General features: G+C 33.5%; 1 protein-coding gene and 1 pseudogene across 1 annotated transcript in view; one reads left to right on the top strand and one right to left on the bottom strand.

Moving 5' to 3' along the window:
• Positions 1-23,908, top strand: part of Cdh12 (cadherin 12) — a 1,034,931-nt gene that overhangs the window by 450,058 nt on the left and 560,965 nt on the right. The window lies entirely within an intron of this gene.
• Positions 9,264-9,782, bottom strand: LOC101706854 (adenylate kinase isoenzyme 6 pseudogene; annotated as a pseudogene).

Raw genomic sequence — 23,908 nt, 5'->3', positions numbered from 1 at the left:
AAAAAGTGCCATTTCAGTATTGGCTTTACTCTTGTTTAGGATTTTATAATTACCCGGTTTGAACTCTCCAAGGCATTTGACTTCATTCTGTCACTATCAGTTTACACTGAGTGTAAGTAAATTTATTGTTCAGAACATTTTACCTTGCATTCTGCTTATATTATTTTTATCTCAATGAATTCTAGTTAGGATTTGAGAATTTTTTTAAATTTCATTCATATATTTGGTCTGAAAGAATTTTAAATGGAGAACTCTCCCTCGGTTCTGAACTGATAATGTGTGAGAACATTCAAAATTTCATAAAGATGTATATAAACTAAAAACATTTTAAAGTCTAACTTAACGTTGTATACAAATTAGATTGTCTTGAATATTTTTAAAGCAATTTTTAACGTATATTTTCAGTATTGGTACCTAGTGTTATAATCAAGTTATTAAGGAGGTGGAAACAATGGAACTAGTATGATACAATAATTAGCTTTAGAAAATAAATTGCAGGGCCGGGGATTTAGCTTAGTGATCCTGCTGTCTGCCTCGCAAGCGCAAGGTCCCGAGTTTGATTCCTGGTACCAAAAAAAAAAAAAAAAAAAAAATTGCTACTATCTTGTAACAAAATTTACTGTTATGCTTTTGACACAGAAATACAAAATGATGAAATGTGGTTGACTTTAAAATATTACTCAAGTTTAACCCTTTCACATTCAATGTCTTTAATGCTTTCTAATTGTTTTAACACTATTACTGACTGCTAATATTACGCAGAAAAAACAGAAGTACTGACATTCCCTAGATGTGTGCCTCTAATCACAAAAGTTGTTTTCTCAAACACATGCTTCTGTAAATAAAAAAACACTGCATACTCCCTCTGTAATTATTCTTTTCTAGCTCATTTCTACAGGTATTGCTGTATACAATATATCATGTTAAAGGTCTAGTCATTACCTTGATACATGAGATTCATTTTACTGGTTAGAAAGGCAAAGCTGTTACACCAATTTTAATCAAATACATAATTTAAGCTAGACTATAAGAACATTTTTCTATATGTTAATGTCCTTCCATGATTATACTTCTATGTATTTTACCTAATAATATGAACAAAGAATAAAAAGGCCATTTACTTGCTTAGAAAGTCAGCTTATTATGAAGTGATATGCCAAGTATATATTTTTGTATTGCTAAAGTGGACACTGGAGTGTGCCAATTATAAAATGTATAGTAATTATAGAATATAAGAAAAGTAAGAATAATAAGAGTATCAGGAATTTTTATCTTATCCAAATTTTACCCTAGTCTATATAGGTGAGACTGGGTTTATGGAAACTACTGATCTGAGCTTCCCCAATTCAAAATAAAGGATTTAGATTACCAGTCCTCAAACGTTATTCAACCAGAAGAATTGCATAGTTTATATATAATTTTATATATATATATAATTAGAAAATGCATACCATTTTAAGGTTATTGACTTAGAAGTTCTGAGATTTGCTAACACAATACATATTATATACAATTACATCTGATAAAATTGCTTTTGTAATTTGTTTTCAAAAGGTATTGATTCCTCTTTCATTCTTAAACATAATTTTGCAATTCCCTACTAGTATGTACTTTAAAACAACACATCAACTTGATATTTTTACTATGTGAAGATAATATACAAAATAATGTAGTCAAATGTATCTTGGTGTGTTGTCCAATGGTAAAAATGTTATAGTAATGATCAGTTTTTTAAATGAACAGATTACATTATGTAAACTCAGTTTCCCACATGTATAGAGTGAATATATCATATATAATTGTGACAAACTAGGTATTTTAAGTAAAAAGAAAAGTATTCTGTTATTCTTTTAATGGCTATAAATGGGACATTGCTATGTCAGCAGGGTTGGTTCTTTCTCATTCCATAGAAAACAGTATTCCATACTCTCTTCTCTCATTTTGACATTGAATTCTGTGCCTTCAGTGCACTTGTAGTCATTGTAGTCATTGTTCTTGATTTGAAAGTTGATAGCTGAGTTATTCTTCTAACACATTTCCTATCTTTAATACCAGAAATGAGATATGCTTTCCTCTTTCCATATTATTTCTTGCATTTTTAGTCCAATCTAGCAGTTTTTCTGATCTTATAACCCTCAATTTTTTTTTCAGGTCTCCTATATGAGTGTCCACATAATTAGAAAAAGATTTTTACACTTCTAGAATAAGACTGTAGTCTTTGATCACACTTCTAATCTGTTCAACAGAAGTTTCTCCCGCTGTACCTGTAATCCTATCAGAGCATGCTCTTCCAATGGTGAATTTCTTAATTTTAGCATCTTTTGTGGTTTAGATAAGTCAAGGATGTCCCAAATCTTCAAGTACTGGTTTCTTCCTACATAACAATACCATATTCAATTTGTCTTTTTTTTTTTTTTTTTTTTTTTTACTCCAAGTACTAAGGAAAAAGCAGAGTGCATTTTCAAAACCTTTGGAAATTATCAGTTAGATATTGTATTTTAACTACCTATAAATCTTGCTTTCCATCCAATAATTGAACATAATTCATCACATTTTTATCACTATATCAATTGCAGCATTCCATTTACTTTTAAAAGAACTTGTTCCTATTTTCTTCTGAGACTCAATTAGGAGTATTTTTAATGGTCAGATTTATACCAACATCTGTTTATGATGTTATCTGCTCTCTAATTGGATGAAAGCTTCCTTGCTAGGGTTTTCAATTCCTTCTGAACCTTCATCAGAATTAGCATTACCATCCATATTTCTGCCTCTTATCTCTTCCAGATAATCTGAGATTTCTTTTCATCCTAGCAACTTCTATCCATTATCCTAATGCAAATCAAATTCTACATTTTTCAATACAGTTGGATCTCCCTATCTCTGAGTTCCATATTCATAGGTTCAGAGGACCAAAGATCAAAAAATTGTTAAGTTTATGGTGGTGGTATGTGATGAAAATGTACAGAATTTTTATTGTCATTATTCTTTAAATGAAATGTGATAATCTAAAACTATGTAAGAGTATTAACACTTACATTGTATTACCAATTATAAATGATACAAAGGTGATTTAAAATATATGAGAGTATTATAAAGGCTACAGGAAAATATTATTCCATTATGCAGGAAAAAATTGATTATCCGTGGATTTTGCTATTTTGGGGGACTCTAGAAACAATATTTGGTGCATATCAAGAGATGTGAAAGTATTTGTTTGCTACCACATACATCCTAGGGAAAATAGCAGTGTTAGTTTCCTAGGGCTACCCTAACAAATTCCCAAATAAAAATAATTAAAGGTGAGAATGTGATATGTATGTATTCCCCAAGATGAACTTAATTATTATGTGTAGCAAACATATACCAATAATGAAGAAAAAGGAGAAAGAAACTTTAAAAGTAAAATAACAGAAATGCATTCTCTCCAAAATTCTAGGGCCTAGAAGTCCAAAGTGAAATTTTACTGCAATTGTTGTTCTTTTGAGGTTCTGAGGAAGAATTTGTTCCATGTTTCTGTCAACAAGTATCTGAGGCAACCGTGATATTCTTGGCTTGTAGATCTGTAACGGCAATCTTTGCTTCTGTCTCTCTGTGGTCTTTCCCTCTGTACTTCTGTGTGTCTTCCCATATGTCTTTGTAAAGGATACTTTCATTGAATGTAGGCCATACTCTAACCCAGGGTAATCTCATCTTGAGACTTTTTAATTAATTAGATAAGCAAAAATAATTTTTTCTCAAATTATATCACCTTAACAGATACTTGGAAACAAAAGTTGAAAATATGTTATTTTTTCAGTTTGAGACCCAGTTTTATACATTATTAAGTTCTTCATAAATTTGAAAATTGAACGAGATATTATACTATTTGTCATGCAATATACGTCAATGAATGATATCAATAATTACATTTACTAGTAGAGGGAAATACTTCTAAAATACCAGTCAAAGGAATATAACTTGAAACGTGAAATTAATATAAAATCTAATTTACTGGTGTCATAAAATATCAAAATGCATGTTGTAAAAGATAAAACCTAAAATAATTCTCAGAAAGATATCAATGATAAATGGCTGCTTCTTGGTGAGTGAGATCATGGTAAAGAATAGATTCAGTAGGTTTTAGAGAATGGTGATGTGTGTGTTATGATTGAGAGGGAGAGTTCTAAGTTTTAGATATTATGTAGCAGTTCTAAGTATAATTATGAATTTCAAATTATGGTTGTTTTGTTTAATACATTTTGTGCACAGAAAAACATATTTTCAGTGGTGTTCAGAGAATGAGAAAAAGTTAAAACAGTTGTCCCAGAACCTATCTATTGAATAGCTTAGGTAGGTAAACCTGTTAGTTATGATTAGGTTTGACTCTAAATAATAAGAATTACAGATAAAAGATTACACAAACATGACTTTATAGAGAAGTTAAGTACAACCTCATATTCTGGTCCATAAAGCACGAAACCCGTAACTGTTACATCATATATAGACTCCATTCTTAGTGCCACTCAGTTCCTAGTTGAACAATCCAACACAATGTCTATTTTTTTTCATTTGTCAGAAAGGAGCAGATTAAAGAAGAAAGGGCAAGAGTGACATGTCAAATATGATTTAATGCATGATCCCGGAAGATGCATGTACCTACGTGGCTCCAGTTACATCCCAAGGTTTAAATTTTTTCAAAGCTATACCTAGCAGGGAAGGCTAAGAAAATTGCTACATGGACAACAAAATATCTGAGAGGCTAATAACATTAAGGGAATGAAGAAAGCACAGTAGTTCTCTTCCAACACATTATGACATTAAAAATTAAATAATTAGACATACAATTTATTTCTTTTCTAGTCCACACATTAAAAACTACACCTATAGGGAAAAAAAATCTTAAAGTCCCATTCAATAAGTTGATTCCACTTAAAATTCAAGACACTTATCTAATATGCACATGCTTCCATCTGATCAAGACATATCTTCTTATTGTAATGTGAACTCTGGGAAGAAAGGTCTCCAATAATTTTTAAAGATCACACAATGAGAAACAATAACAAGCAACACTAGCAAGCCAAGTTTATTTATTTGTCAGGCACAGATGCACACTTGTGCAGAAGCACCACTGAATGCACTAAGGCAGCAGCACAGGGTATCTAATTGCTAGAAAAGGTGGAAAGTAAATTGCCATACTTCTGAAATATGCTAATGAACACTGGAGCAGAGCTTTCTGGTTAAGAAAGGATAAGTCCAGCAGTCTGCACACAACTGGTAAAAACAAAAGCCTTTGTTCATTTCTCAGGACAGTGGGGTTCTTGTATTGTGGGGTCACTTGAAAGAGCATTATAGTTCCAATAGTTTGTGTTGGTTATAATGGTAGTGATAAAACATAGCAGTCAATTTGAATCTCTCCTACCCAAGTAATGCTCTAGTTGGACAATTTTACTTTTCTCCTATTAATTAAAATTCAAGTTATGTGTTCCTAGCACATTCAGGACAATTGTATTGAGGTAATGAGTAACCCATTTCAAAACCTGCATTCAGAAAAAGGAATAGGAAACACAAGGCAGTTGTTGGTCTGGGAAGGAATTGAAGCTTCCTTGCACTAGCAGTTAATTCCTGTTAGACCATCTGTTAGTGGCTGGATTTGGTCTCTGGCAGGAGTTACATTTTCATTGTCCTCTCTGGCCTCTGGATCCTTCTTTCTGGAAGGTTTATTTTTTCCCATTATGTGCTCTGTCCACATGTGAAGTTGGCAGTGAACCAGATGTTCTTTCCAGAGACTGAAAGGCTTTAAAATGACACTTTTTTGATATAACTTTATTGGTCTAGGGATTATTTTGAGGAAATGTAGACAAGGCTTGAATATTTTATTTGCTTAGTTTTCATTTTGTTCTACATTTTTGCAATATAATTCTAGAAGAAATGAAAGAAGAAATCATAGGATAATCCTTACACACATTTTTCTTTTCATGTCCTTGGGGGCAAAATTACCTATTAAGTTTAAAAATTTAAAGAATTTGAGATGTTGCCAACTTTTACATGATAGCTAGCTAGATAGATAGATAGAAAGGAATTTCTGATACAGAAAGATATAGGCACATAGAGATAAAAATCTAAATATACATTTGATAGATCAATGCATACACTCACGGACATACATCAATGCATATTACTAACACTAGATATTGGTAAAGGACAAAAAAGCATTTTTAAATTATAACTGCTGTCATTTCCCTTTACCTCAGTCCCTCTGTGGTTCTAGTTGGGATCTCCAGAATGATCTACACCACAATAGAAGAATTTAGAAATCCTGAGCCTGACATATCTAGCCCTGTGCAGTTGAAAGAAAGCTTATATATATTTTATCCTAGAATATAAAAAGATGGTATTTGGGAAGAAAAGAAGAAATTATAGCCATAGTATTAGAAACATTGGATTATGGGGATTAACATAAAGCATTATCATAAATTGATGGAGAACTGACATCTCTGATGAAAGAAGACAGAAGGCTCTGCATGTACCACCCGCCAAATCCAAAGAAGCAGGGTAAAGAATGGTAATTTGTTTTGCTTTGGAGGTCCAGAGTGTGACAAAAACATGGAGACGTCTATGCTAGTTTGCCGTACATCAGTATCAGTACCATATTAGATGAACAGTTTAAATCTGAAGACTCACATGTTCAGATCCTTGTCACATCCTCATTTTTCCTAATTTTGTTATGGCTAATTTGAAACACTGTTGATAGGAGCAGCTAGAATCAGTAATTTATATCATGTGTTTTACCCAAGGTGATATTCACTCTTTGGCTGATGTCTTATAGTTGCAGATGCTAGAGATATACGTGAGGCACAGCCAGAGCTCTCGCAAAGACTCTGACTAGAGAGCCAGTGCTTAGAGTTGCTCCACAGGGGGGAAAAGCAGCAGTTGGCTTTTCAACCCAGTAATGAGCCCTATTACTGGCCTGCTGTTAATGAATGAATGTAAGCTGCCCTCAGAGGAGGCAGTCAGTAATGTAATACCATTCCTTTTCTGCTCATGGAGTACTTATTTGTGTGCTAAATTATTTGCTTTGTTTATAAAATTTTACTGAGATTGGCAAGAGTAACTAATCTAGATTACCACTGTTTTACAAATCTTACAAGTCTGGAGCCAAGAACTCCAAGCTTAGGGTATCAGCAGGATTGATTAATCCTGGGGTCTCTCTCCTTGGTTTATCCATAGCCATTACTCCTTGACTTCACTTGGTCTTGCTTGTTTGTTTGTATGTCTTAATTTCCTCTGCTTATAATAATATTGATTATTGTGCGTTAGAAACCACTACAATGGTCACGTTTTATCTAGTTACCTTGCCAAGGATGCTATTTTTAAATTTGCTCATATTCTGAGGTACTAGATATTAGGATTTCAGCATATGATTTTGAAGAAACACAGCTCTTAGAGCAATCACTTGTAAATTCTTAACTTGCATCTTCAGCAGTATCTGATCTGCCTTATGAGGGAAATCAGAAGAAAGCTTTACTATATTTTCCTACTGTGTTGTAAGGTCATGATATCCCAGGCTATAATGCGAATCCTTGCCATTTGTTGCTGGACAACTTCCACTTAGCCCATGGTACGTATCCTGGAACTTGCCACAACAAAGCTGAAATCTGAAAAGAGAAATCACCCATATATGTTGGGATTAGTTTTAAATATAAATACCAAAGGCCCTCAATTGAAAATGTTGTAAATAAGACACAGTTCTTTTTTAAAAGTTGATTAATTATGGTCTCTTGCTTTATAAACTGCCTTGGTTCAATGTGTCCAAAGTGACACAAACTCTTTTAATTTGTCATTTTCACCTAGAGGCTCAGTTTCTGAAGTTGACATTATATGTATGTACATCCCTCCACTGAGAAAGTTTCGAGAATACTTACCCATTATTCTTTCAGAGAACACACATTGAATCTGCTACACAATTCTACTTATATTTCATTGGCTCACCCAGGCACATAGGAAGCAAGGGATTCTCTCGTTTCTTTGGGGTAGCCCAATACCCAACTGAAGATGAAGAGAATGGATATTTATGTTGGCAGACGACATTAGGCCTTGCTGCAACAAAAGTTATAGACATAAAAATAAGAGAGTAGAACAATGAGTACTTTAATGTAATCAAGAGTGAATTTAAGGCAACGAAGAAAAAAGAGACTGATTTCAATTCTCTAAAAATGCAGTGGCTAAGGCATTATTTCAAATTGTATAGCAGACAAAATGTATGACTGGGGGAAGTTTTGATTCAAGTTGATTTCCATTGTCTCTTTTGCCCTATACTAATGAACTTTCTGGTACAACATTTTTTAAACCTTTATGCCCTCATTTTTCCTTTGGACATTAGCAAAGTGAAGAGAAAGGTGCCTTATTTTTGTAAATATTAATGTATTTCTTTTGATTCCAATTATATTCTGGGAGACGTCTTTAGGAAATATTTCAAAATGTTAAACAGCCATAAATTTTCAACTTAACAAATTCATGAAAATGTATCAGCCATTCATTATCAACACAAAACAAGAAGTCTACCATCACTGATTTTACTACTATGACCTTGATTTTAAGATGATATAAAGCTCAGCAGGGCAAAAATGGAATAGAGCCAAGATAGTAGGTTAGGAATGAGGTTAAAAAATAAGAGTGGAGTTGGGAACTATCTGGCAGCCGAACCACAAATCCTCACTGGTTCTTCTGCCTTAGTCTGCTTTTCCAGCTTACTCTTCTCTTACATTACTTGAAATGCTGAAATCCTCCAGAGAAATGCTTATCAATCAGTTCTTCTTTATTTACAACCTTTTAAACAGGATCCCTCAAACATTATCAAATCTCTAAATACCATCTATGAGTCAGTATCTCCCACATTTATTTCTTCAAGGTTGGCATTTCTATTGACATTTGGACCCATTCATCAAATTGCCTATAGGACATTCCCATTTAAATATGTCAGAAACATCATATATTTAATGTAACTGAAAGAAAAAATGTTATTAGTTCGCAAAAGCAAAGTCTTTTTTATCTCTGTTATTTTTTTTTTACCCATTTGATCAGATTTATTGTTTAGCAACTGGTGTGTATTTTAAATGCTTAATAATAATTGTATTCATTATATTTGTGATTGTTTAACTTTCTCATGGAGAAAAAGAAATGCAGGCATAACAATACCTGCTCGGCCTTCCACATAGTTTTGGTTTTTACACATACTTAGAGGCCGTGTCTACAAGGTGGGCAAAGAGGCACCAAGTGACCAGTCACGGGTTGTGACCTTTGACCCACTGCTCAGTCCATCTCAAGATCTGGCTTCTGTTGACCTCTAGTTCTTCAGATGTACTGCTGGGCAGCTGGTGCACAATATCTTCCTTGTATGATAACATGGCCTCTTCATAAAGAACTTGAAAAATCTCACACTCGATCTTGTCTCCTAGTTTCTTCTCATTATAACCCCTTGTTTCAAGTCTTTTGTATAATATACTGTTGTCTGTTCTCAACACAAAAACTGCATGAAACCATCTTTCAGGAAAGAAATCACAACCATGGTAGTCAACAATAACTCCACCTTCTGCCATTTAGTTCTCTAACCCTTCAACTACTTTTTCTTCATCTAAAATGGGACACTCATACTCTTCACCATAGCCATTATATAATGCCCCTTCTCGAGCTACATCACCCACATTAATGTACTTTAGTCCTGATGTGGATGCAAGTTCTTTGCCTAGTGTGGTTTTTCCAACTCCTGGTGTACCAGTGATCGGAATGTTGGGAAGAACCATAGTTCCCGACGCCGCGGCCTGGGGGCTCGCTCTCCTAGCATACTCTATCTCTGTTATTTTAATTCAAGTTTTCAGAGTATAGTTGATATGAGGTTAAATGTGAAAGCTTTTTATTAGGGTGTATTACTCTCATGTGGCAGCTATGACCAATTTCCTCATTTGGTAGTTTAAAATAAAGCAATTTGTTCACTCACAAACATGGAAGAAAGGAGTACACACCCAATGTTTTGACAGTCTTTCGCAGCCTCCAGATTCTGCAGAAATGTTACCCATTTCCTCATCAGCTTCTGGTGGCTATGGACATGTATTGGCTGTCTTGGAATGGGGTCACTTTACATTCCACTTTTCTCTATGTCTTCTCTTCTGACTGGCTCAAAGCTTCCCAAAAGCTTGCCATTATGTGTGTGTAGGCACTCTGTTGTAGTCAGAAGGATTTAGCGAGGGAATACATTAAATACCGGACACATAACTTATAAGGTCATTTTATGATAATTACCCAAAGAGTCAAATGCAAAAGACTGCAAGAGATTAACCACACACTAGAAGCCCAAAGGATTCAAATGGGGGCCTAGATCTGAGCAGTTTCCCACACAAGTCCAGCTGAAGGCCTAGAGTCCAAGGCAATGTCCTCGTCAAATCCAGCCAGTGGCCTAGAGCCCATGGCAGTGTTTCATGCTTGTCCATATCAAGGATCAGCACCTGGAAGGCCCAAAGGCCAGTGGTGGTGGAAGCCAGAAAATCCACACTGTTGAGATGAAGGACTTATGCAACCAAGCTGAGGGATCCACATTGGAGCCAGGAAGTGATGCTCGTGGTGAAGATCAGAGCTCCCCTGATGAAAAGAGCGGTCATTCCCAGCAAGAGTGAGGCCCTGATCTCCTCCTCTGATGAGAACATCCTAGTTTGCATCAGGAAAACCAACCGTGGCAAACTTCTCCCAGCATATCAACAGACCAAGATGTTCGTCTACAGTTCTTTTGTATGGCTATTGGTAACAGTCTTCAGGTGGATCCTCCACGCCCAGACCACACTGATTTAGTTCAGCTGGGTGTTACAAGTTGCCCATTAGTCAGTCCACCACACACTCCTCTATGTGTTTATTTGTGTAATAACACTTTTCCTTGGATTTCGGTCTTACCAAGATAAGCAAAAATGATATTTTATCTAAAAATCCTTAGTTAATTTTATATGCAAAAGAGGCTCTTTTCCAAAGAAGTTAACACTTACCAGTTGTAAGCCTTAGGATGAGAAAATTTCTTTATGAAAGTTACCAATCTACTGTGGTTTACCCTCTGTCCTTTCAAAATTTATGTACATTCCATATACAAAATATATTTAACCCATACCAACATTCCAAGAAGGTGAAAAATTAGTTCTAAATACTCAATCTCATGTATATGTCATCAATTTAAAAGCCACAATCTCATTATTTAACTCAGTAAAATCAATATAGGTAAAACACTGCATACTATCCATTCTGAGATAAAAATTCCTCACCATTTATGAATCTGTAAAAACAGAAAAGAAGTTATCATTTTCAAAATAAATTAGTGAAACTCTAATATAGTAGAAATTCTCAATCCAGAGGAGAGAAACTGTATCTAATAAGAGGATCACCATTTCTACCTTTGGCTTCTGATGAATTCTCTGAGTGGATTCATAATTCATAAATCCATAATTCCAAGTTCAGTATAATGTTATCCAGCCTTATCTTGAGCCCTCTCACTGCAGGCATTATTCCAATGGTGAATTTTCTAATTTTAGAATGTTTAATTTTGCAATTTGGACAGGCTTAGAACCTCCCAAATTATCAAATTCTAGTTATAAATAGTGTTCTGGCTTATATCAACATCACATTTTTTTAAAATTTCTGTTTTTTACTAATTATTTTTATTTCATAGTTTCTCAATTTCTTTTTTCACATTTTTTGATGAGCAGAAAAGAAAAGTCAGTCCACACTTTAACACCCCTTGGTAATCTCTATCACTTACAAATTCTGCCCTGTATTTAGTAGAGCATTATTTAAATACATTTCTGCCCCCTATAACAAGGATTGCTTTTGTTCCGCTTTCCTATTCCATGTTTTTCATTTCCCACTTAAGCCCCTTCTGCTGGGGATTTAACATTTATATTGATGTAGGAGAAAGATATGTAACTCCCAAACCTGCTAGATATCTGAAATGCAAGTTCATGATCTCTAAAAATCAAAGAATGAATTCTAGGAGCAACAGAGGTTAACAGTAGGAAAAAAAATATTGAGAGAAAGATAGCTTCCTTCCAAAAGAGACAGAAGCGGGACCTTGCTTTTCAAAGGCCTTTTATCGTGCAAAGCCAGGAGGTGAGGCAGGCTCAAGGTGAGACAAAATTATAAGACCTAATGGAAAATTACAAGGTCAGCATGAGTTGGGACAAAACCATGATCAACCAATAAGATTACAAGTATAGTCACCCAGGTAATATTGATTAAATGGGGATCAAATGGGAAAACAAGTCACATAGAAGGAATTTCTTGAAAGGAAATGGACTAAGGAGATTGATGTCTATTTAGAATATCACTCACTGCTATTGTTCTCTAGGGGAAGTAGTACCTCTTCTCTATACAATGATAACCAGTAAATGTGCCTCAATTGTCTTTCTATGCTGAGGTCCCAGCTTATCTAACTGCCTTATAATAATTTTTAACTAACTTAGCTATTTTCAATAATATGAGCATTAATATATTATATATGATGATATCTTTGTTCTCTAAAGACTTACAGATTTCTCTTTAAGTTCTCACTGGCGTTCACTTACATATTCATAAGTCTACCACTAGTCAAGTTTGAAGCAATCTAGGCATTTTCTTTCCTAATTTTTCAAATTCTTTCAGTCTTCTAGCTATCACAAGGTCCCAAACCACATTCAAATTTTCCAAAATTTGTGGTAGAATTGTCTAGTACCAGAATCTGCATTAGTTTCCTGTGGATGCTGAAAGCTCTCATATGTACAGGGGGATTGATGACCTTGATTTTCCTAGGGAGTAACAGATGTTCCTACAGTTGTATTGTCGTTGTACTCTTTTGTTTGTAGATGTGTCCCTTTCATCTCTACCTCATGGACTCTGTCATTCTTCTGTCTTTCTCAAATTTTCTTTTGTCTTTCTCTGGTAAGGATATGTCACTGGATTTTACACTCACTCAGATAATTCCACGATGATCTCATAATCTCAAGATTTTATCTTTGTTAAATATGCCAACACTTTGTTTCCTTAGGAAGGTAACATGGATGGGTCCCTGGATTATGACAAGAAGTAATAATATAGGGGCTACCATTCTGCCTAGTACATGTAGAAAATATCTGGGTGAGAGATAACAGAGAGGCTGGATGGAGATGGGTGACAGTAATCCAACTACAGCTGAAATCTTTGTAAGGGAGGGAGTGGTTGAAAAGTTTGTGTGAGAGACTTGTAAATAATAAACACTTGCACAGAATCTATAAAGTTGCTGTTCTAGCTCATATCATCAGCATCATGTTGTTTTCAATTTTTATTTTTTAGTAGTTCACGTTTGCAGTGCGTCCTGACTGTATTTCTTGTGGGGAGTTGGTACACGTGCATAACACATCTTGATTTTTGCATTCCCTTCCCTCCCATCCCACTTCCCACCCTGTTTTCATCCTCTTCCTTTCTGCAGAAGATCATTGATCTCTCTCACATTTTGCCTATAATGAAGGGCAGCCGTGTAACTCTTCCTCCCTCCTTTCCTCTGATCTGTGCTACATATTGCATGCATTAATACTTTGAATAAATCCAAAACTTCTTTATTTGTGAAACAGGGAGCAAAATTAGAGAAACCTTGAATTCTTTTCAGCCTTCATTTTTGGTCTTATAAAGACACAAATAACTTTTATGTATTTAAAACTACTTAAGTAGTAAGTAATTTTGCCCTTGTGTTCTTGGCCACAATCTTCTCTTTCCCAGAGTTAATGCATCAACTGTCCAACCAGCTGCTTCTCAAACCTAGAAGATACAGTTTAGAAAATGGTTAAAGGAAGATCCCCAGCAGTGGAATAGTGGGGTCAAATGAGACTTCCAGATACATAAATTGAAGTGCAATAGTGTAAGCACATATAGATATAGGATGTCCACAGTAATCATGTATTAACAACTTATAGATACAAATTTACGTAACTATTTTATGACTTCTATAAAAGGCACAAGAGATTGCGGTATGTTTTCACATTTGTGATAATTTGAAGTAAATTCTGTCACTATAATAAATCTAGATGTATAGCTTTGTGTTATCTAAATAGAAAGTACAAAAAGCCTGTACAACAAATGCCCCCAAAGAGGCTGTATCTATGAATTTACACTATATATATATATGTCTAAGAATGTGTATATATTCTAACATTATCAAATCTTATAAAACATTTTATGTATTTTTCAAATCTCTTATTATAAAAAATAGAATTGAAGTCTATATTCTTACCTGCAATTTATGTTCACACAAAATAACACACTCGTGTTCTTACCTTGGTATTTTAAGAAAAATCCCCTATTATTTGAATAAAAATAGTACTTACTATTTACTTATGTAAAACAATAATATAATACTCATTAGTCAAACTAAAGTTACACTGTTGGTATATTCTGGAAGTCTGACCATACATCAGTTTTGACTTCCTAAATGTTATATATTTCTATGTTATTATTAAGTATATGAAACTTCAAATATGAAACCTACTTTTTAAGTCAGCTTGTCCTTATTTCATAAGGTCTTTTTTTTTTTAACCTGACTAAAATGAAATGAAGAAAAGCTGGTATTGTTAAGGTCATATTAATCTATAATAAATTAGATTTTAATGTGCCAAATATTAAGTCTACCCCAAAAGCTCATCACTTTTCATTTTATGTATTCAGTTAAATGAGCCTGGGAGACAGATAGCCACCTCAGAAGACATCACTCTTGAATGCCCAAATGTAGCATAAAGGGAATGGACATTAGTTGGAGCTCACAGTAATCTCAGAGGATCTTTATAGGTATTGGCTCATCATAAATTGACAAAGAACCTTGTTTGCCCTCAGCTGTCAAGAACCATAAGAAAAGATGTTTCAAATGTTTTGAAAAACTAATGGATGGCCATTTGTTTAAACTCCACTTGTGGTACATACTTATGTTATTTCCTTTTCTTGGACGCATTACAAGAAGCAAGTGTAAACCTTTTAGCGATAGATTTTCTTTGCAATTCAATACTCTTTCCATAATTTCAAATATTTATCAAATTACAACTGAGAGTTATCAGAAGAATTATATTTAAGGCCTTTAGCTCACTTTTAAATCCCCTTCTAAAAGCATTTCACTCTTACATGATGACATTTTGTAGTATTAAAGCTACTTTTATTTTAAGAATTTTTAATTAACTTATAGAACTACTGTATATAATATACCTTAAATATTTTGTTGAGATTCATCAAATTTCATGCATAAACAAGTGTCCAAAAATAATGAATACACATATTAAAATACCTTTTTTCATTTGTCTTTAAATTTTAATCTTGCCCAATATCTTTATATTTTAATATGAATTTTTTTCTTAATCTTTACAATCACAGGTAATCATGTTTATGTGTTGACTTTTAATAAAATTTTACCTTCAAGTTCAGTTTCACATGATCAATAACTAGTTAGTCCTTGTTTAAATGTGCTTTTATTCCATAAAATATCTTAACATAAATACAATTTAATTATATGCCTTGGTTAATGATATTAGCATTACATATGAGTGGGTACTTTTTATTGTATATATTTTTATAAGATACCATACAAATTAAAATATAGCTCCACAGATATTACTCAATTTGGGGAGAAATTGAGATTTCCTGTGTGTTCTGGAACTGTTCCCCAACGCTGTTAACATCCTAAAATCCTGTAGCAATGAATTTCTTTAGCTACTTACAACTTTTAGGTTTCAAGTGTTAATGAAACTTAAGTAACAAAGAGTTACTGTTGTAAGGAAAAGCTATCACCTTCAGCAGTGTTACTTATTTCTTCGAATAGAGGAAGAGGAGAAAGTTCTTTCTAGGTTTTCCTTTCAGGTCCTGGCACTTTACACTGTTATTGCAATGCTAATAATTAGTTGGCATTAGGTAGAGTTTATCAAATAAATACTTTCAATGTCTGGGCAAGGGTTGAGATTAGTTTCTGAAATGCGTGGTGCGGAATACGTTGTTAGACTGGTACCATTAATTGGATCATGGTGTGAATTACAAGAGCTAGTTTTTCTTCAAATAAAGCAGCCAGAATATATTTTTAAATTGGTCTCAGAATTGCTTCACACAGGGACAAGGAATTGCATTGCTGTCAGTGATCGATGCTCTCCCTTTCGTAATCCCTCTGTCTCCACCTGAAGACAGAGCACTATTGTGTGGAAACGCTATGAGCAACCAATGCCCTTCCTGTGCAGCGTTTGTGTCAGCTGTGTGATCAGTATCGGAGGTAGTTTGGTCAATATCTGTGCCATACACACACACACACACACACACACATATATATATATATATATTTTAATTTAGTGGGATGACCAGTCGCTATACCATGGACTAGAAATCGCACAAAAATATTGAATTCCCTTGAAATCAATTATTTGAGCACTTCAACATTCACGTATGCTTCACTTGTAAGACAGGAGCTAAGAAAGATTAAATGAAATACAGATAATATTCCATTCACCAACTCAAAGAAACCCCTATGATGGCTTGGAGATGCTAAACAATTACTTAATTTCATCATTTTGTGTTTCCAAAATTGTTTAGTAATCCTCAGTATGAAAACAAATCTATAGGAATATAAATAGAACAGTCTTCTCCCAAGGCAGCATATTCGCTGTCTAGGGGGGGAAGTATTATTTCTACAATAGCTCTGTGTGAGACACTGCCTGTCCAACCTCATCAACTTTTCTGATGCTGAGTCTGACAGTATTACTGACACTATCTAGTTCATATACTCCCTGAAGTGTAGCACGAGATAGTGTTCTTACTTCTATTCCTACTACAAAACATGGATAAAAGTTTTAGAAGCAGAGAAAGGAATTGCCAAATTTTCCTTTAACGGTTCATGTTTTTGATCTTAAAGATTATTTTTGTCTTATAAAAATGAAAGTATCTAAAGAGCTACCATCTCTCTCTCCCCACTATCCTCTTGTCATTTTTGGTTCTCGTTTTTGTTTTTTCCAGAGGGATAACAAAATAAATTCTGGGTTACATGAGATGCTATCCAGAGACAAACATCCCTCTGCAGATACAGCTGATTCCTGTTCAGCCGATAGATTCATGACATGAATACAATGCCAGAGATTATGGCCAGGCCCTGCTTTTTCATTCAAAGATACTGCATCAAAACCAAAGATACTTGGACCTAAAAGAGAGATGGAATGGATTTTATTTTATTTTATTATTTTTTATTTATTTTATGTTATTTTTTTGGTACCGGGGATCGAACTCGAGACCTTGCGCTTGCGAGGCAGGCCCTGGAACCACTGAGCTAAATCCCTGGCCCTGGAATGGATTTTAGTAAAATGAAATCGAGAGTTTTCAGAGAGAAGAATGCATAAAAATCAAAGCAAGATAAAGAGATAATATGTTAAAATAGATATTAGTAATCAAAATGATTTTGAGAATATAATATTTTAAAGGCACTTGGCCAATATAAATCAAAAGTATGTTAAACATTCAGAATTAACTAATTCTTTAGCAGTAAAAATGAATCTGTGCTTCCTATGAACAGGATAACTTAGATTACAGATAAAAGCTCAAATTCTAATTTCCATAAAACTGTAAAGTCAGATTTTATTTAAGACTTGGTCATTTTTTTACTTTATGAATAGAATTGTTCTATTTTTCAATATAACTGAATACAATTCACTATTTCAATTAAATAATATGTATGTATTATAAATTTAACCAAGAAATCAGAGTTTTCTAACTTTTAAAATTACAGTATGCCCTCATATTTGCCTTTTATTGTCTTTTTAGATATCACTAAATCTTTGAATGAACCTCAATATTCAAATGTCTTCCTTTAAATATACAAAATATATAAATATACAAATAAGTGATATAATATAAACTTTAATTTGAACTTCAAAATATTAACCTTAATATTAGACAACATAATGTATTACATTATTGATTTTCCATCTTAATTGACAATACTTTACCTTTTATACATATTGTAAATCCTCTACAACAGTATTTGTGAATTATCACACTTAAAGTACCAGTATTTTTTCATACATAAAAGAAATATAGACAGCAAAATCTTGTTCTTGCCCTAACTAAAAACATTAGACAAAACAAGAATGGTAATTGGTTAGATTTTTTTCTTCATTGCATACATCAAATCACTTTATTTATTTATTTATTTATTTATTTTTAATGGTACTGTGGGTCAAATCAGATCAGCTGTCCCACTAAGCTACATCCCAGAACTTTGTATTTCTTACTGTCAGTCAGCAGGACTCGCTAAATTTTCCATGCTGCCCTTGAGTTTACAATACTCCTGTTGCTGTCAGTTGAGATTCCTGTTGTTCAATTCAGACAAGAATCACAGTTCAGCAAAGTGCAGTTCTATGAGTGGCCCTGAGTTTAGACTGCCAGTGACTTTGGGTACAGGTTACAACTCTGGGGCTTGATGCTACCAGTAAATAGCAGCCACTGCTAGATGCAAGTGGTCAAGTCTGCTGGCTGCTGATCTCTACCATCGCCAGATGCCATTGGTAGACACATCCTAGTGCAGGGTGTCTTGTTTGACTCTGCCAGTAACTGGACTAAGAAAACAAAAGTAGTGGTTATATACATATAAAAAGTGCTCACAAAGGAAAAAGGGCAGAAGGCACTGTGCTGGAGAACCCGGTAATGACCAATCGTGTGCATGTGGAATTTTCCAAGAATAACCACTGCAATTTCAGATTTTTCTTGCATTTATGCCATGTAGAGAAATACACACATTTTACAGAGAGATTATCTTGAGTCGGAGGGTTGACTGTCTCAGAAGTCCTTATGAGAATTGTAATGCCCTATTGGAAGGGAACCTGAGCTGGAATTTCTACCAGCATCACCTTTCCTGCCTCCAATGATCCTATACTTCAGCTCAATGGACTTATTCAGTGATTTCCATTGCACTCATACTGTCCTGCTCTTCCTTTACCTCTCCTTCCTCAACTATTTTAATGAATTTTATTTTTAAAATGACCTCTTAATTCACAAATAGGAAAATAGTGACATCATTATATATCAAACTTGACATGATGGTGATATAAAATATTTTCTATTTAATGAGAGAATTCACTGCCTTATTGTCCAAAGTGAAAGAGTTTTTGAGGTGCTTTTCCTTCCCAATTAGTAGTATCTAGGGCATTGAAGCTAGTAGTGAAAAGCCATGCTATTCGCCCAAAGAGTCAACACACTGTCATGGCCACTGTGGCTATACATAAGTCACAAAATAATAAAATGAATAGACAACATAAAATAATTCTCACACATTAAGAAACTAGACACAAATATATTCTAGCCTTCATGGAACAGAGGTTCCTATATTACCATAATAGAATTCTACCAGAAAAGTATTGAAAAATAATATGTGATATGACTATCTTAAAAAGTCATTACTAAAATCTTGGCTTTTATAATGAATGCTACAATGATGATTTTTGTAATGAGTGGAGATTAGTAAAACATATATGCATCTATGTGGGGAAATGTCATAAATATGGATATTATTTTATTCTGCTTTTTGTTTTAGGAAACTGCATGCTTACTCAGTCCAATTGAGCTCATTGGCTCAGAAGGGCCACCACATTTGGTTCATTCATCCCTACATGTCACTGTTCCAAGCATGACTTAGATTAGTCCCATTTGTTCTTTTTTCTGTGCTTCCACTCACTGTCAATTTCAAGTGCCTAAAAACTTGTCCTTATTTATTTCTGTCCTCACAATTTTCTGGTTTTTGTTTTCATTCAATCTATTTCCACTCAATGTAGTCTTGAGGTGATCATATTATAGGACTCTGTGAAAATTCTGTGTAATTTTACTGCCACTGAAATTCTGCAGTTACTGTAATATACCATTTTGTTAGCAGTTCAAGATCACAGAATTCAAAGTCATTATAAAGCATGATGCTTTGAATACCAATATTTTGAACTTTTTATTAAAAACTCATTACATTTCAAGCTATTTGTTTATCTATCTGCAGTTTTATTTTCAAATGCAAACCTAAAAGAATGTCATTAATGGGGTAATATTTTCCAAGGGGAATTTTTCAGAGAGAAACACATTCAATTCCCTGCTTTTGTTATGTAATATTCAGTTATCTATTGAACAAACCCTGTAAAGACACTATTTGCTTACTGAGAACAAGTACCCGATGGACCATTTAAAAGTATTTATATTAATAACAAAAACTAAAAACCTGAACACTTTTTGCTTCATTCAATGTCTTATATTTGTTAGTTTAATTTCCAGCACATTTGACAAATCTATATTGAGTTTGCTGTTCCAATTTGGCAAGTATTTCAGTAAAAATAAAGAAACTATTATTGCCTGAATAAATATAAAAAGTTCAAATTGATGTTCTCACAAATTCTACAATTCTAATAACAATATTCTTATATTGAAGATTTAAGATTATTCTCTGGAGATGTTTATTCTCTTTTTGTGAATTAAATTTGGTAGATATGAAGGTAGGAGTCCAAAATGAAAACAAAATAATTATCACTCTAATTAAAATATGTCCCTAACATTCATTACCTATGCAAATACAAGAATTATCAATAAGAGTATTATGATCTTCTTTTTGAAAAATTCTTATTTTTATTATTTTATTTTTTTTCTATTAAGTTCATTGGTACATTTTAGTTATAAAATACAGTTACATTCATCGTCTGGATCTTGTACCTTTACATGAGTATCTTGGTTCTATTTTCTCCCCATTCCCCTGGCCTCCCTTCACCCCCTCCACCCTTTCGTATAGGACACACATGTGTAAATGCTGAATAGTTTCTCTGGTGTGAAAAACTAAATGTGTAAATAAAGATCAAAATATACAATTGATGTTGTGAAATAGAAAGTAACATCTAAAGGCATAGGGGAAATGGGAGGGGTAGGGGAAAGGAAAGAAGGGAAAATAAAAAATATGATCTTCTTAATAAGAATATTTTGTTAAGATTTTGTCCAATCTTTATCCAGGACATTTAACATCAGGCTAATAAGAGATTCAGTAGTGAAAAATAGAGAAATTGTATGAAATAACACAATATAGAAAAAAGAAATAAAATGGTCCAAGAAAACATAAATTTTTATACTGGAGTTGGGTATGGTAAATCATGTCTGTAACCCCAATTCTTTTTTTGTTTGTTTGTTTTGTTACTGTTGAGTGAACTTGGGTCCTTGAGCTTGCGCAGCAGGCAACAAATCCACTGAGCTAAATTCCTGGCCTTGTAACCCCAATTCTTAATAGGCTGAGGCAGGAGGATCATAAGTTTGACCCAGCTTAATGAGCTTAATGACTTAGTGGGACCTGTCCCTCCCCACCCAAAAAGTAAGTAAATAAATGGGCTGGTATGTAGCTCAGTGTGAAGGCACGGGGTTCAATTCCAGCACCCCCTACATACACAGAAGTTAATTATTCTAAAAGTGATCACTCGCTGACTAACCCAAAGGTTTAAAATAGAATAAAATAAAAGGTAAACTTGTGCTTTTAATTAACAAGAATCCTACTTTCAGAATATAAATACAGTTTCCATATATAGTAATATGTATATTTTTGAGATGTTGAAAGGTAAATGTTTATAGATAAATAATATAATTTTTATTTAAGCATAATGTGGTTACTAGAATTATATATAACATGTTTACATATTCTGAAGGAAAGAAAACAAGTACACTTTTATCTCAATTAAACATTGATGAGCATATATAAGAATGATAGTTTTCCCCAAGAGAAAGATAGAATAGATGCAATTGTGATCAACTATGTAAATTTTTATTTTCTTATATTAAGATCAATTGTCTTTTTCTATTCAAATGAACATTGTCATAATTTGTCTTCTTTATTATCATGGAGGAAAGAACAGCAACTTAGTATTGTATCCTCCAGCATTTCTTATGTAATACCTTCTTGAATCTCATTTACATGCTTATGAATATATTTATTGTGCTGAAAGCCAGTTACCTAATGTTTTCTAAGTTGTTCAAGGCATTAAGCCAGGAGTTTTCTAAGTTATAAGTATATTGATTTTGACAGTTAAGAGAGTTTGAGATTTCTGTATTAATTACTTTGTTTACATAAAAATAGGATTTATATCATTTGTGCATTCTTATTACACACATTTTCAAAATTACAGAGCAATTACATGAATTGCTAAAACAGTAAGAGATGACTAATTTAATTTAATACATCATTACTCATATAGCATAATAACAGACATTAGAAATTATAATTAACTGTAAGTTTTAAGAGCGCATGTGGTTCTAAATATACATGATTATCGGAAAATAATTCCATTATAACATAGTGAGTCATATTTTTATGTTCATGTTACATAATATTATTACTAAAAATAATAAGGTGAAAATACTGTGGCAAATAAATGTTGACAATATTGTACTAGATATATTATAAATAAGATGTAGTGTATTACAAATGAGACATTTTGTGTAGACTCCTTTTAAGATATTTTCTTTTAAGGTATTTTTCTCAGATATAAAACAGCATTTCAGAATACAATAATTTTGTTTTGTTTTGTTTACTTTGCAGCACTGGATGTCAAAGCTAAGTCTATATCCATAATAAGCAATCACTTTACCACTGAGTTAAACCTCCAACCCTAAGAGTAAATAATTAAAATGGTACAATAAATTTATCTATAATAAGACTTTTTAGAAGTATTAATTTATATGATATGTGCTAAGCAAATTACTAATTTTTTGGTGTTGAAGATGACTACTTTTTAATCTACCTTTCATATATATACATATATATATATATATATATTTTTTTTTTTTTTTTTTTTCTTTTGAGACAGGGTCTCGAGCTGTAGTTTAGGCTGGTCTGGAACTCACAGCAACCCTTCCACCTCAGCCTCCTGAGTGCTGGGATTCCGGGATTACAGCCATTCGCCAGTACTCCAGGCTTTGTGAAAATGTTTCTTAAAGGGTAATTATTGTGTCATATTGTAGGTCTATCAACTCCAAAATCTTTTAATGGCTCAGCGCCTCTATCAGCTTTGATTTTTCTTTTGATCAGCTATATGCCTCCTTGCATTGCACTATTAGATTAGTGTTAAAATATAAGTTAAAATTATCATTCCTCAAGTCTTAGTGGGTCTTCAGAATTTGCAAATATATAGAACACATTTTGTCACTAGAGCCTTGCAATAAAACTTGAAAAGATGTAATATTTTTCATTCATTGGTGAGGAAGTAAAGCAGAACAGGAAGATGCAAGACTACAGAGCAGAAGGCCTGCAACTTTAAATATTGGTTAAGATTTGCTTTAATGTACTTTTATTATTCAGGTAAATGAATCACTTGATGATCTCAAACACCTGTTCATTTCTGGTCTCATATACAAGTCAGACTCAAAACAACTTTAATGATAGTAGGTAGACTGAGCATTTGGGAGACACATATTTTGAACACTTCCATTTCTTCTTCTAGCTAGAAACAGCTACATTTGTTCCATGTCTTCTGAGCATATCCTTCTTTTCTTCCCTTCCACCCTTCCTCCACTTCTCCCTGCCCTGCCCCGTCTCTCTCCTTTCTTTTCCACAGTAACTGAACCTTGATTTTACCTTAAGAAAGTTTATTGTTAACCAGGATCTCTCTCCACCTTGCATATTTTAACAAGTCTTGGAAGATTTCTTTTGTCATAAAATATATTCAAGCAGTTTTTATATTTCCCAGGACAGAATTGAGTTTCTAGCTCCAATTCTGAAATGCTCCCTGACTTACTTTTCCTAGCATCTGAACAACTCTGTCTCTTAGCATCTGTGTCTCCATGATATTTACTTTGACAATCCAATGTAGTTTTGTTTTGTTTTGTTAGATTCTAATTTATTAGATACTAAGTAAATGGACAAATCTATGAGACA

The sequence above is a fragment of the Heterocephalus glaber genome, unplaced genomic scaffold, assembly GCF_053883595.1.
Source record: "Heterocephalus glaber isolate CG9 unplaced genomic scaffold, H.glaber_assembly_v1.0 deba00001538, whole genome shotgun sequence".
Lineage (NCBI taxonomy): Eukaryota > Metazoa > Chordata > Mammalia > Rodentia > Bathyergidae > Heterocephalus > Heterocephalus glaber.
The sequence above is the reverse complement of the archived record's forward strand: the minus strand, read 5'-3'. Positions and strand labels throughout refer to the sequence as shown.